Source organism: Cavia porcellus, unplaced genomic scaffold (assembly GCF_034190915.1).
Source record: "Cavia porcellus strain 051 isolate PalLab524CR breed Dunkin Hartley unplaced genomic scaffold, mCavPor4.1 scaffold_20, whole genome shotgun sequence".
NCBI lineage: Eukaryota > Metazoa > Chordata > Mammalia > Rodentia > Caviidae > Cavia > Cavia porcellus.
This window is the reverse complement of record NW_026947503.1, coordinates 42,787,962-42,799,573: the sequence shown is the minus strand read 5'-3', so window position 1 is coordinate 42,799,573 and position 11,612 is coordinate 42,787,962.

Below are 11,612 nucleotides of genomic sequence, written 5' to 3'. Positions count from 1 at the left end.
ACCTCTGTGACTTACAAGGACTGGGAGTGTGTGCTCATTGACCCACAAGCATCTAGCAACCCTTGGTTAGGCCTGCAGCTACTGAAAGTACATTCCCAGCCTCTTGCTCACCTGGGAACGATCTCTAAAGCCCATTGGGACTGGAGTCTGCACCTAGTGACCCATAGTCATCTGAGAGCCCTCACTGAGGCCCGCAGATATCAGGAGTCTGTGCGCTGTGAGCCACATTCATCCAGGAACACTCAGTGAGGCCCATGGGGACTAGGAAGCATAAAATACACATTCTTCTCACTGCATATGTGTATTCTCTAAAATATACCATGTACTAGCCCATAGAACATGCATAAGTAAATGCAAAGGAATTAAAATTATCTGCATATATTATGTGACCATAGTGCAATGAAATTGGAAATTAATGAGACAATAAACCACAAAAGCTCCATAAATAAATGAAATTAAATAGCATCCTACTGAACAACAGAGCAAACTTTAAAAAAGAAGTTAAACAATATATACAATCAAACAAAAATGCAAATACAACTTACCAGAATCTGTGTAATACAGTTCAAGTAGTCCTCAGAGAGAAATTTATAGTGGAGAATTCTCACATTAGGAAAACCATATGAGCACAAATAGACAACCAAATGCTGCATGTAAAACTTCTGAGGAAAAAAAAAAAAAAAAAAAAGAACAAGTCAAGCCCAAAGCCCAAATCCCAAAGAAAATTAGTGCAATTGAGACTAACACAGTAATACAAAGAATTAATAAATTAAAATATTTGTTCTTTGAAAAACTAAATAAAATAGATAAGGCCCTAGACAATCATCAAAAAAAGAAAGAAAAAGCTCAAATTCATACAATAAGGAACAAAAAGTGTGAAATCAGTACAGATTCTGTAGAAATACAGCTCACCAATACTTGCTTTGAAAACCTTTACTCTCATAGAATCAAAAACACATAAGAAATAAACAGATTCCTAGGAACATATGAATTAGTAAAGTTGGATCAAGAAGATATAAAACTTCTGAGTAACAGTTAATGAAATTGAAAACATAATTTAAAAATAACCAGCAAGAAATGTCCAAATCCTGATGGATTCACAAGTGAATTCTACAAGAAATTCAGAGATGATTCAATGCTAACACTTTCAAAGTCTCTAATGAAATTGAAAGGGAAGCAATCCTCGGAGGCAAAAATTACCCTAATACCAAAACCAGAGAAAGATGAAACTGAAAAACAGAGCTATAGGCCGATTTCTCTAATGAATAAAGGTGTAAAATCCTCAGTAAAATCCTAGCAAATAGTATCCAAGAAGTCATCAAGCAGATTACACACCATGACCAAGTGGGATTCATCTCAGGAATGCAGGGATAGTTCACCCTATGCAAATAAATAAATCTAATACACCATATTAACCTATCAAAAGACAGAAATCACACAAACATCTCAAAATATGCAGAAAAAGCTTTTGAAAAAGTCCAACATTCATTCATGGTGAAACCCCTATAGAAACAGAATAGATGGTCTTTACTTCAATCTGATAAAAGCCACCTCTGACAAACGAACAGCCAACATCACACTACATGATCAAAAACTGAAAGCTATCACCCTAAAATTAAGAACAAGATACGGATGACCACTATCATCACTCTTATTTAATATAGTGCTGAAAACATTAGCCAGAGAAATTAGACAAGAAAAAAACATACACAGAATAAACACCGGAAAGCAAAATGTACAAAGGTGAGATGATACTCTATACAGAAGACCCAAGAAACTCCACCAACAGACTTCTAGACTTAATATGCAAATTCAGGAGCACAGCTGGATACAAAGTCAATAATCAAAAGTAAATAGCATTCTTGTAAACAAACAACAAATTCACTGAGAAAGAAATTAGGGAAACCACATCTTTCACAATAACATAAAAATGAGATTCACAGAAATCAATCTCACAAAGGAAGTAAAGGTTTTATACACTGAAAATTACAGTACTCTGAAGAAAAAAAATTGTAAAGCAATTCAGAAAATGGAAAGATATTTTTCTTGCTCATGGGTAGGAAGAGCAAATATTATGAAAATGGGCATACTTCCAAAACTGTAATACATATTTAATGCAATACTGATCAAAATACCATTAACATACCTCACAAATCTAGAGAAAACATTCTTAAAATTCATGTGGAAGCATAAGAGGCCTAGAATAGCAAAGACAATCCTGTGGTAAAAAGGCAAGACAAGAAGCATCACAGTTCTAGGCTTAAAATTATTATATCAAGCTCCTAAAATAAAATCAGCATAATACTATTTGAAAAAACAGACTTGAAGAACAACGGAACAGAACCAAAGATACAGACACAACTTCAAACACACTCAGGCACCTTATCTTTGACAAAGGGGCTAAAAATGTTCACTGAAAGGACAGTCTCTTTAATAATGATGTCAGAAAATCTGCCTTTCTACATGTCAAAGACATAAACTAGATCCATGCCTATCACTATGCACTAAACTAAAATCAAAATGGGTCAAAGATCTAAATAATAAGAGAGAAACACTAAAGCTAACGGAAGGCAAAATAGGTAGAAATCTCTAGGACACAGAGTAGGTAAAAAGTTCATGAACAAAAACCAAACTGCAAGGGAAGTACTTCAAAGAATCAAGAGCTGAGATCTCATCTCATTAAAAAGCTTTTGCACATTGAAAGAAATTACCAACAGAGTGAAAAGAAAATCCATAGACTGGGAAATATTTTTGTCTACTGTTCCTCAGAAAAAGGTAATTTATCTAGAACGAATAAAGGATTTTAAAAAATCAGGCCCCCCAAATTCAGAGACTCAACCCAAAAATGGGCATCTGAGGTGAATAAACAATTCTCAGATGAAGAAATACAAATGGCAGGTAAATGCATAAAAAAGTTCAACATCATTGCTCATTCAAGAAATGCAAATTAACATGATATTGAGACTTCATCTCTCCCCAGAAATAATAACTATCACCGGGAGATTAACTAAAACAAATGCTGGAAGGGCTGAGGGAAAAAGAAACCTTTCTTTATTGTTGGAAGGAGTGTAGAGTGGTACAACCACTGTGGAAATTAGTGTGGAGTTTCCTATTAGAGATTCCATTTTACTCAACTATTCCTCTTCTGGTTATTTTCCCAAAAGAACTGATACATGATACCACAGCAATGTATCTGCACCCATGTTTATAGCTGCACAAGTTTTAATAGCCAGATCTTGGAAACAACTCAAATGCTCTTCAACTGAAGCATGGATCAGAGATGATATTTTTATACAATGAATAATACTCAATCATAAAGAATAAGCATTTATAGATAAATGGATACAACTAGAAACCAAACTTATAAGTGCAATAAATCAGATTTGCATGTGTAAACACTGTATTGTCTCACTAGTATAAGATATCAAAAGAGTAAATAAGATCCAAAAGTTACAATAGATATAGTAAAAGGGAAAGAAACTGCCTGTAGAAATTACTTCGTTTGATTAATTTTGAATGCCTATATCTGGTTACCTGAGCAATCATTCTGAAGATAACAACATGCAACATGACAACTATTTTTAAATTATTATCATATTGCTTTAAAATCTTACATTGTTACTGTTTGTTTTCTATTGTTTGATTGCTTCTTGATTATTTTGTTTTTTCTCTCTGAAATTAAAAAAAAAAAAATGAAAACACCGGTAATAATATCAATTTCCCTGAGTGAAACTAGATGGTACAACCATTCTGAAAACTAAAGTTTCTCACTGACTTAAACATATACATATTGTATGCCATTGTAATTTCAGTTTTAAGTTTTACTTCGTTTAAAAGTATATATTTATTCAAAACTCTTCACAAGAATGTTGTTATAGTTTAGATACAAATTGCTTCTGAAAATCTCAAATTTGGTGGTCAGTAGAGGGACAGGTCAGTTGAGAGTGACTTGGAAGCCTGCATTCCCATTGTCTGCTTCTCCCTTCCCTCTGTGTTTTTTACATCACTATGTGAGGAGTTTTCCTCTGCTCAGGTCCTTTAACCATGCTGTTTCTCTCTTGGAGCTTACTTTCTATGGACTGAATTCACAGAAGCTGTAAACTCAAATAAACTTTTCTTCCTTTAAATTGTAGAAATTTGATATTCTCTGTCAGTGACAAGCAAACTAACGTACTGAAATTGGAATCAGAGAAGAAGAATTGGTTTTTCAAGTGTTCCCAATCATGTGGTTTGATAAACCTTCTGAATGTTTGCTGGAGAAATTTGGAAAGCCTAGCAAAGCCTAGAAATTTGTAGCTTAGAAAAGCCCTAGAATGCTGTAAACTGGGCTTGATGGGAGATTCTGGTCAGAATTCAGGCCAAAATACTGAGAGAGACACAAACAGTAAGGCACAAGGTCAGTAGATTTCTTTGAAAACAAATATTTTGCAGGTAGTTGAACTAGAGGCCATGTACATCACACATTGGAAGAAATTATTTTTCTTTTTGCCCATATCCTGAGGCTTTTCAGGAAAATTGGACTGTAGATCAATTAATCTGATGGAAGAAATTTGTTCAAAATTCAGACTATGAAATGGGTACTGCTGGCTGTTTTTTTAAGCCAGATCTGCAGAGAAAAACAGATGTAAAAAATTTGATGCTTGATCAGAAAGAAAGTGTCTACAACTTGTGGGCAATTAGAATTTTAAAAACTTTAGGACCTTGCATCAAGAATATAAGAAAGACAACTTGAACACTTCATAAGTAGCAGAGAAAGACTCTTCCCTTTATAGGCTCAAATGTGTAAAACTCTATAGCTTTCACTTGAGAAGAGAACTCTTGAGACCTTTGCTCATGAAAGACCACCTAACGAATTGGTCCTCCAAGTTTCATTCCACAATACTCAGCCATTTGTGTACACAGAGTCCTCTGCAGCCATGATTCAGGGTGGCTGAATTTTGTTTGAGCATGTATGGCATCTTAGTATCACTCACGTAGTGCTAGTTTTATAGGCATGCGTAATGCAAGAGTTTTGGGCTTATGGAGGCTTCCACACAGATTTCAGAGGAAGGTCAGTGAGAACAGCCAGTGTGCCCTTAAGAAAGCAGTTCACAAAGCTGTGAGAGTGAAGCCAAAAATGCAGTGGAGAGCCCAGGAGTATGGGGATTCCAGGAGCATGGAAAGTCTACTGAAAAAAGCTGCAGGTAGTTTGTGTATCCACCTCAAGATAGGGCAAGAGGCCTATAGCCAGCAATACATTATTTATGGGGCCACTCAAGCCATTTGGCGTTCACATCTCTTCATAACTTACCCCAGGTGTCCAACATGCAAATATAAATTTTAATGTTTGTTCCTCTAGGTTTTAGTCTTCTTTTGTTCTGATTCCACTCTATTTTTGTATTTCTCCCTTTTTAAATGGGGATGTTTTCCTATACCACTGTTTATGTCAGAAGTATGTAACTTTCTTTCTGAATTTCACAGGGACTCAAAGCTAAGAATTGGCCTTGATTCTCAAAGGAGACTATGGACTTGAACTTTCAGCAATGCAGGAACTGTTAAGGTTTTAATGACTCAGAAGAATACATCGTGCATTACAAAATGGACATGAGACCTTAAGTGTCTAGGCAGACTAGTACAGCTTGTACCTGGCATCACCTAAAAGTCTCATTTGTGGAATGAAAACTAGTCTAACATGAAGGTCACTAGGGTGTGACTTGAAAGGTTACATTGCCCCAGTTCTCACCTTCACACAGGCTTCCTGGCTACTATGATGTGAGCTACCACCCTCCAGGGGCTTTCTACCATGACGTTTCTGCTTTGGAACCAAACTGCCATTGTCTGAACACTGAACATATAAACCAAACTAAACTTTTTCTCCTTTAAGTTGCAAATGTTAATAGTTCATTTTATGCAAATAGTGTATTTTCTTTATTTTTCATCTGTTGATGATGAAATCATCACTTGCAAGATTTAGCTATTATGAATAGTGCTGTTATAATCATGGATATGAGACGTATTTTTAAATTTTGTTTTATTAAGAAAAATGTGTATCTCACTGCAAGTGTGCATTTAGGTTTACATAATCATGCTCTTTGAAATTGAAGTACACCCAATTTGTTTTTAATGTGAAAATAAAATATAAAAACTACTTTTGGAGTTATTTCTAAAAGAAAATTTTCTCCAATTTTAATGCAACATAAATGTACATGAGGATCAGTGTTTATTTCTTTTATTAGTGTGTGTTTGCAGTATAATATATTTGCATTTCGTGTGTGAAGTTGGTGCACATCTTAATTACACACATCTTATAATACATTTTAATGCCTTTTTCCTCCTCTCCTAGCTCCTTTCTCCCTCTATTTCTTGATCTCTTTCCCCTTCAAAAAGAGCTCTTTTTCTCTTTTCTATATTATTTTTCTTTTTCTTTATATTTTAGGTGAAATATGTGTCATTTCTGTGTCTTATTTGCTTCACCTAATTTTACCATGTAAAGGCCCATCAATTTTCCTACAAATCTTCTCCTCTAGTTTATCTTTATGTGGAGCTACATGGTATGTAAATATCTAGTTTTCTTTAGACATGCACGTGCTAATGTACTTGTAGACTTGCCTCCAAGATTTAGCTGCTGCAAGTTGTGGATGACACAGAGTGGATTGTTGCCTACTATAATCAAAGACTTATTTTGGGGAAGACACTGCAGATATAAGCACCTTCTATTAATGTTCTCTGGGCAACAGGGATTGTTCCAGACTGCAAACAACCCAAATAGTCTTTAACAAACAAATATATAAACACATTGGTCCTTCTATATAGTGCAATATTGATACTAATATTAATACTTTATAATGATATAGGAGTTAAATTAGTAGGAAATGTGTCTTGTATTCTAGTAGCTCTCATCAAATACAAAGTATTTAATCGGAAGAAAGAGGCATAGAAACAATAGAATTCACCGTTCTTGCTATTTCATTTTGCCGAGACCATTATGTATAAACTAACACAAATGTAAAGAAGTGTTGTAGTTTGTAGGTCCATTTCATGATAATCGGAACTACCACTTATGTTTTTGTTAGTTGGGCTGATGGTTATTTCTAAAGCTAACTAAATATTTTGGATCAAAAACAAAAGCAGAAACAAGCAGCCAGCAAAACAAAACAAAAATAAAACAAACTTTTCTTCCTGTTTTCTAATCCTTCAAGTTGTGAAATTCTATGCAGACTAACCCTGAAAGGAATCCCACAGTGTGGTACACACTAGAGCAATTAACTGATTACTGCTGTTTTGAAAATGTAGCCTTTGGCACGGTAATAACCACCTCCTCTCAGCAAGACACAGTCATGTTTATCATTATTGGTTTGGACTCTTCTGAGAGTCTTTGACGCATATGACAAGGCTCATATCCAAGCCAATTTGAATTAATTTCATCTGTAAGATTCCATGAAACATTGGCAAATGCTTCCCAAAGTCAGAATCCCTTGCATTTTCTTCCCAGAGACATTACATAGAATTAAGTATACATTTGAGCAGAAAACAACTCGTTCATTTTACACAGTTATGGATAGAATCACAGAGTCATGGTTTTCAGGCTAGAAGTGATGAAGCAAGTATGATTTTATTCATGGATTGGAAAAAAACACATTTAACTTTATTTTCCAGGAAAATTGCCCTTCTCTTTTCTACCAATATACCTTACTTAATCTAATATAATCACCTTCTCCTAAAGACAAGCATTCAGTAACAGCATTTAGATCTCTGCTCACTTCATCCTAAATAAATGCAATTATGCACATGATTTTGACAACCTCCCCACCTTTAAAACAAGTAAAAGTTTCCCTTTTACCTAATCAGAGTTAGAGGGAGTTTCTACTTCTCTTCCAGCAGCTCACCACGTTGTTGCACTTTTTCACGTGTACATTTTTACACACTTCAATGAGATCATATGTGGTCCTTAGGGAAGATGCCATGGTGGTACAAAATGTGATACCCAGAAGCCTGACTTATTCCAAAGACAAACCTCGTTTGAGGCATGTTTAATCCTGCACTTTGCCATCAAGCTCTAGCACAGGAAACACGTTCCAGACAGGAAAGTCTAATGTGTCCTGACGGGGCTTTCACAATGTTGATACTGCTTTACTTAGAATTTTGGAAGAGCAAATCACAACCTAGATACACATCAAATTCTTTTGCAGAAAAAAAGAAAAAGATTGCCACTCTTCAAAGTGACAGCCATCTCAGGGAATCCATCGACCTAGTCATGAAATGCTGTGAGCCTAGCGGTCAGAGAGAATTCATTAAGTGGGTGTATTCTCTGCACAAAACTGGAAGTGGCCTCAGGGTGACAATCATAAATGCTAGGCTAGGTAATTACCTGGAAAATACATGAAAACAAAATGAAAATCTTTACCTTTCTGATTTCTCTAATTCTTTTACACACAACAGAAAGAGGTAATAAATTATAATAAAGTAAAATAGAATACCAGGAACGAAAACTACATGTAGAATTTCACTATTTCAGTCTGTAAGCTACTAAGTTAGTTTGAGGAATTAAATCCACTCACAGCATGAAAACATATTGCCTGGACCACAGTAATTTAATTGCTTCCAAACTTGAGTGAGAGCCCTGTCTGATGAGGTTTTAGCCTTTGTCAAAAGAGGAAGTGACAGCTAGGGGAAGTGACCAGGTATTCAGCAGAATTACCACATTTCCATAAGAATGGATGCTGCCTAGTGATTTACTGAGCACCAGACCCTTGCCTGGAAGATACCAGGAATAAATATGCAACCAACACTATGTAAACAGATATGGAGCCAGAGGAATAATCTCTCTCACCTAGCTGTGCCTCTGTGCAGGCAGATTCTATTGTGCATGCAGGTGGTAAGATATGGGATAGTTCACATGCTGAGCTCTGAAGGCCAGGTTGCTGAAGACAAGAGCACATTTTACTAAGATCATTCACCTTGTCACTGTTCATGATGTCACACCCAGGAAAATTGAAAAAGCGGAACAAATGTAGACTTTCCTATCAAAATTGTCTACTGCACTTGAAATGCATGGCTTACAGTGTCCTGTTTTGAATACTATAAAAAAATGAGAGTCTTTGGAAGGTGCCCAGCAGTTATTAATATTTGCAGGCAAAACTGAACAAATGTTCAGGTTAGTTTTGGTTTTTTACTTCCTTCTCTTTGTCTTTCTGTCGTTTTCCCCTTCTCTTTGACTCTTAGTTCTTTTTAAAGTCATGTCCTTTTGTTTGATAAGTGAATTGAAATTTATGCTTTAAGAAATATTGTGTATGACACTTTCATTTTGAGAAGAATGAAAAGAAACAAACCTTTTGTTGTCATAGGTATTCTTGTGTTTGAACCAGCCATTCTAGAGTCATAACACCAATGCCATGAAGTATGACTTTTCCCACTCGACTCCTTGTGCACTAGTATTTCCAGAACAAAATATGTCAAAAATTAAATAAAATAAGATAAAATAAAAAGTTTCCTTTATTATCTAAAAAGGATAGATACCACCAGATTCTGTGTTAGAGATAATAATTTAATATCTCTTATATATTCCACTATAGATGGATATTATTAGTGGAAGCAGTAGGTCCTGACAGGTAACCCAGAAAGTAGGCTCTGAAGAATACGAAACCCATCCCTTCCTTCCTTCCTTCCTTCCTTCCTTCCTTCCTTCCTTCCTTCCTTCCTTCCTTCTTTCTTTCCTCCTTCTCTCTCTCTCCCTTCTCCTCTCTTTCCCTTCTTTTCTTTCTTCCTTCTGTCTTTTATATGTCCCTGTGTTTAAGCTTCTGATTTGACTTCATGAAATTCATAAATTCAGCTAGAAAAAAAATTAATGTGCAGAAAAGAGAGGTGGAAATATTGCAAACTGTAATGTTTTTCTCTTTAGAGGAATCAGAGATGGATGTTTCTCAGAGGAGGACAGTCACCCTTCTAGGAAAGACAAAGATTTTGTCCTTATTTTTAGATCATAAATAGTTCCCTATTAGCCACTTAATTATTTTTTCTTAGTTCTTTAGGAACATTAATGAAGGAAGCCATTCAGTATATATTTTTAAGTAGAATCATAATGGAAGGCGATTATAATTTATTTTTCCCTTATTAGCCTTTTTAAAAAAAAAAACTCATGCTTAATCAAAAAAACTACTTTTGTTCCTCCATGTCTCAATTACTTTTCTCTTATTACTGAGACAAAACCCTTGACCACCAAAATGAAGGCAAGAAGTTTATTTAGTTTACAGTTTTTGGAAATTTCAGTCCGTATTCAGCTGGCTCCAAGGCAGGATGACATGACTAACGGGCAACATTCATAGCTGCAGCAAGTGACAACTGCAAAAAGGACAAAAGGGAAATATAGGTCTCCTTCCATCCTTTATATTGTATGCTGGCTAGGACCCCCTGGGAGAAGGTAGTACTCTTATCACCAACCCCAGCACTAGACAATGAACCAATCACAAATGCTAGGCTCAGCTGCCTTTGAAAGTCTTGCTCACCATGACTACATGAGGCTTTGGGGGACATCCAAACACAAATCATAACACTCTATATTGTCACATTTATAATATCAAAAGAATTTTAAACCTAGTATCTTTTCATAGTGAATAATGGAGAGCCCAGAGTTCCAAAAATGTGAAGAAAAGAATTTATGGCTGTATTGTGTGTTCTGCTCTTTAGCAAGCATGATATCACCCTGAGTTTTGCATAACTTACAGTCCTAAAAATGGATCAGCAAACTACTGGAGATCACTTGACTACACATTTAAGAATTATTTAAGTAACCAATGACAGTAAAGATGTGTACCACTATATTACTTGGCATATTTTTCTGTACATTCGTTTCTGCTTTAGGGATTGTATTGTGCCCTCAGCTACACAGAAGGAGTAATGAAATGTCTTCACTTCTAGTTTGTGCTTCTAGATTCCCTTGGTCAGCTGGGTGGAAACTAAGAGAAGTAAGCCCCATTCAGCAAAAGAGATGCACTGAATTGCTCAGTCATGACCATAGGTTACATATCCTTTGCTGTGAGTACTAAAAGCTTTAGGGGGTAAATAATTGAACTATTGGTGTGGAGATTCTGCTCATCTGCAAAGTTCTCATTTAGGGAAACGGGTCACTACATAAAATTTAAAGTCATGAACTACTGGTTTGATCAGACTTATAATAGCTTGCATTGTTTGTTGCATTCTCACTGCTGCTATGGTTTCTTGGTTTCACTGGAATGCTGAGAACACAGAAAGGCTGTTCTAATGGCAGACTGATCCCTACACTAGTTAAGCATTTCCAGTATTTATCACCAAGGGATAACATGAGAGCAACCTCTTTTGAGTTCTTAAATGTCATGGCTTGGAGAAATTAGACTTTGTCTCATGATATTCAAAGTGCCAGTTTCAGTAAACAGACAATTGCTCATGCCAATGGGACCAACATAAGAATAATTTCATGCAAAACCTTCTTTCACTGTGTATATTAAAGCAAACAAACAGAAGTACAATCTCCTAGTTGATGTTTTTAAAATAAATTTTACTGTGGAAAACAATGGAGTAATAGGTAGTTTTAATATTTTTCTCTTATATTATTGTAATCCTTTATTTATTTATTTATTTATTTATTTTTTTGTGCTGGG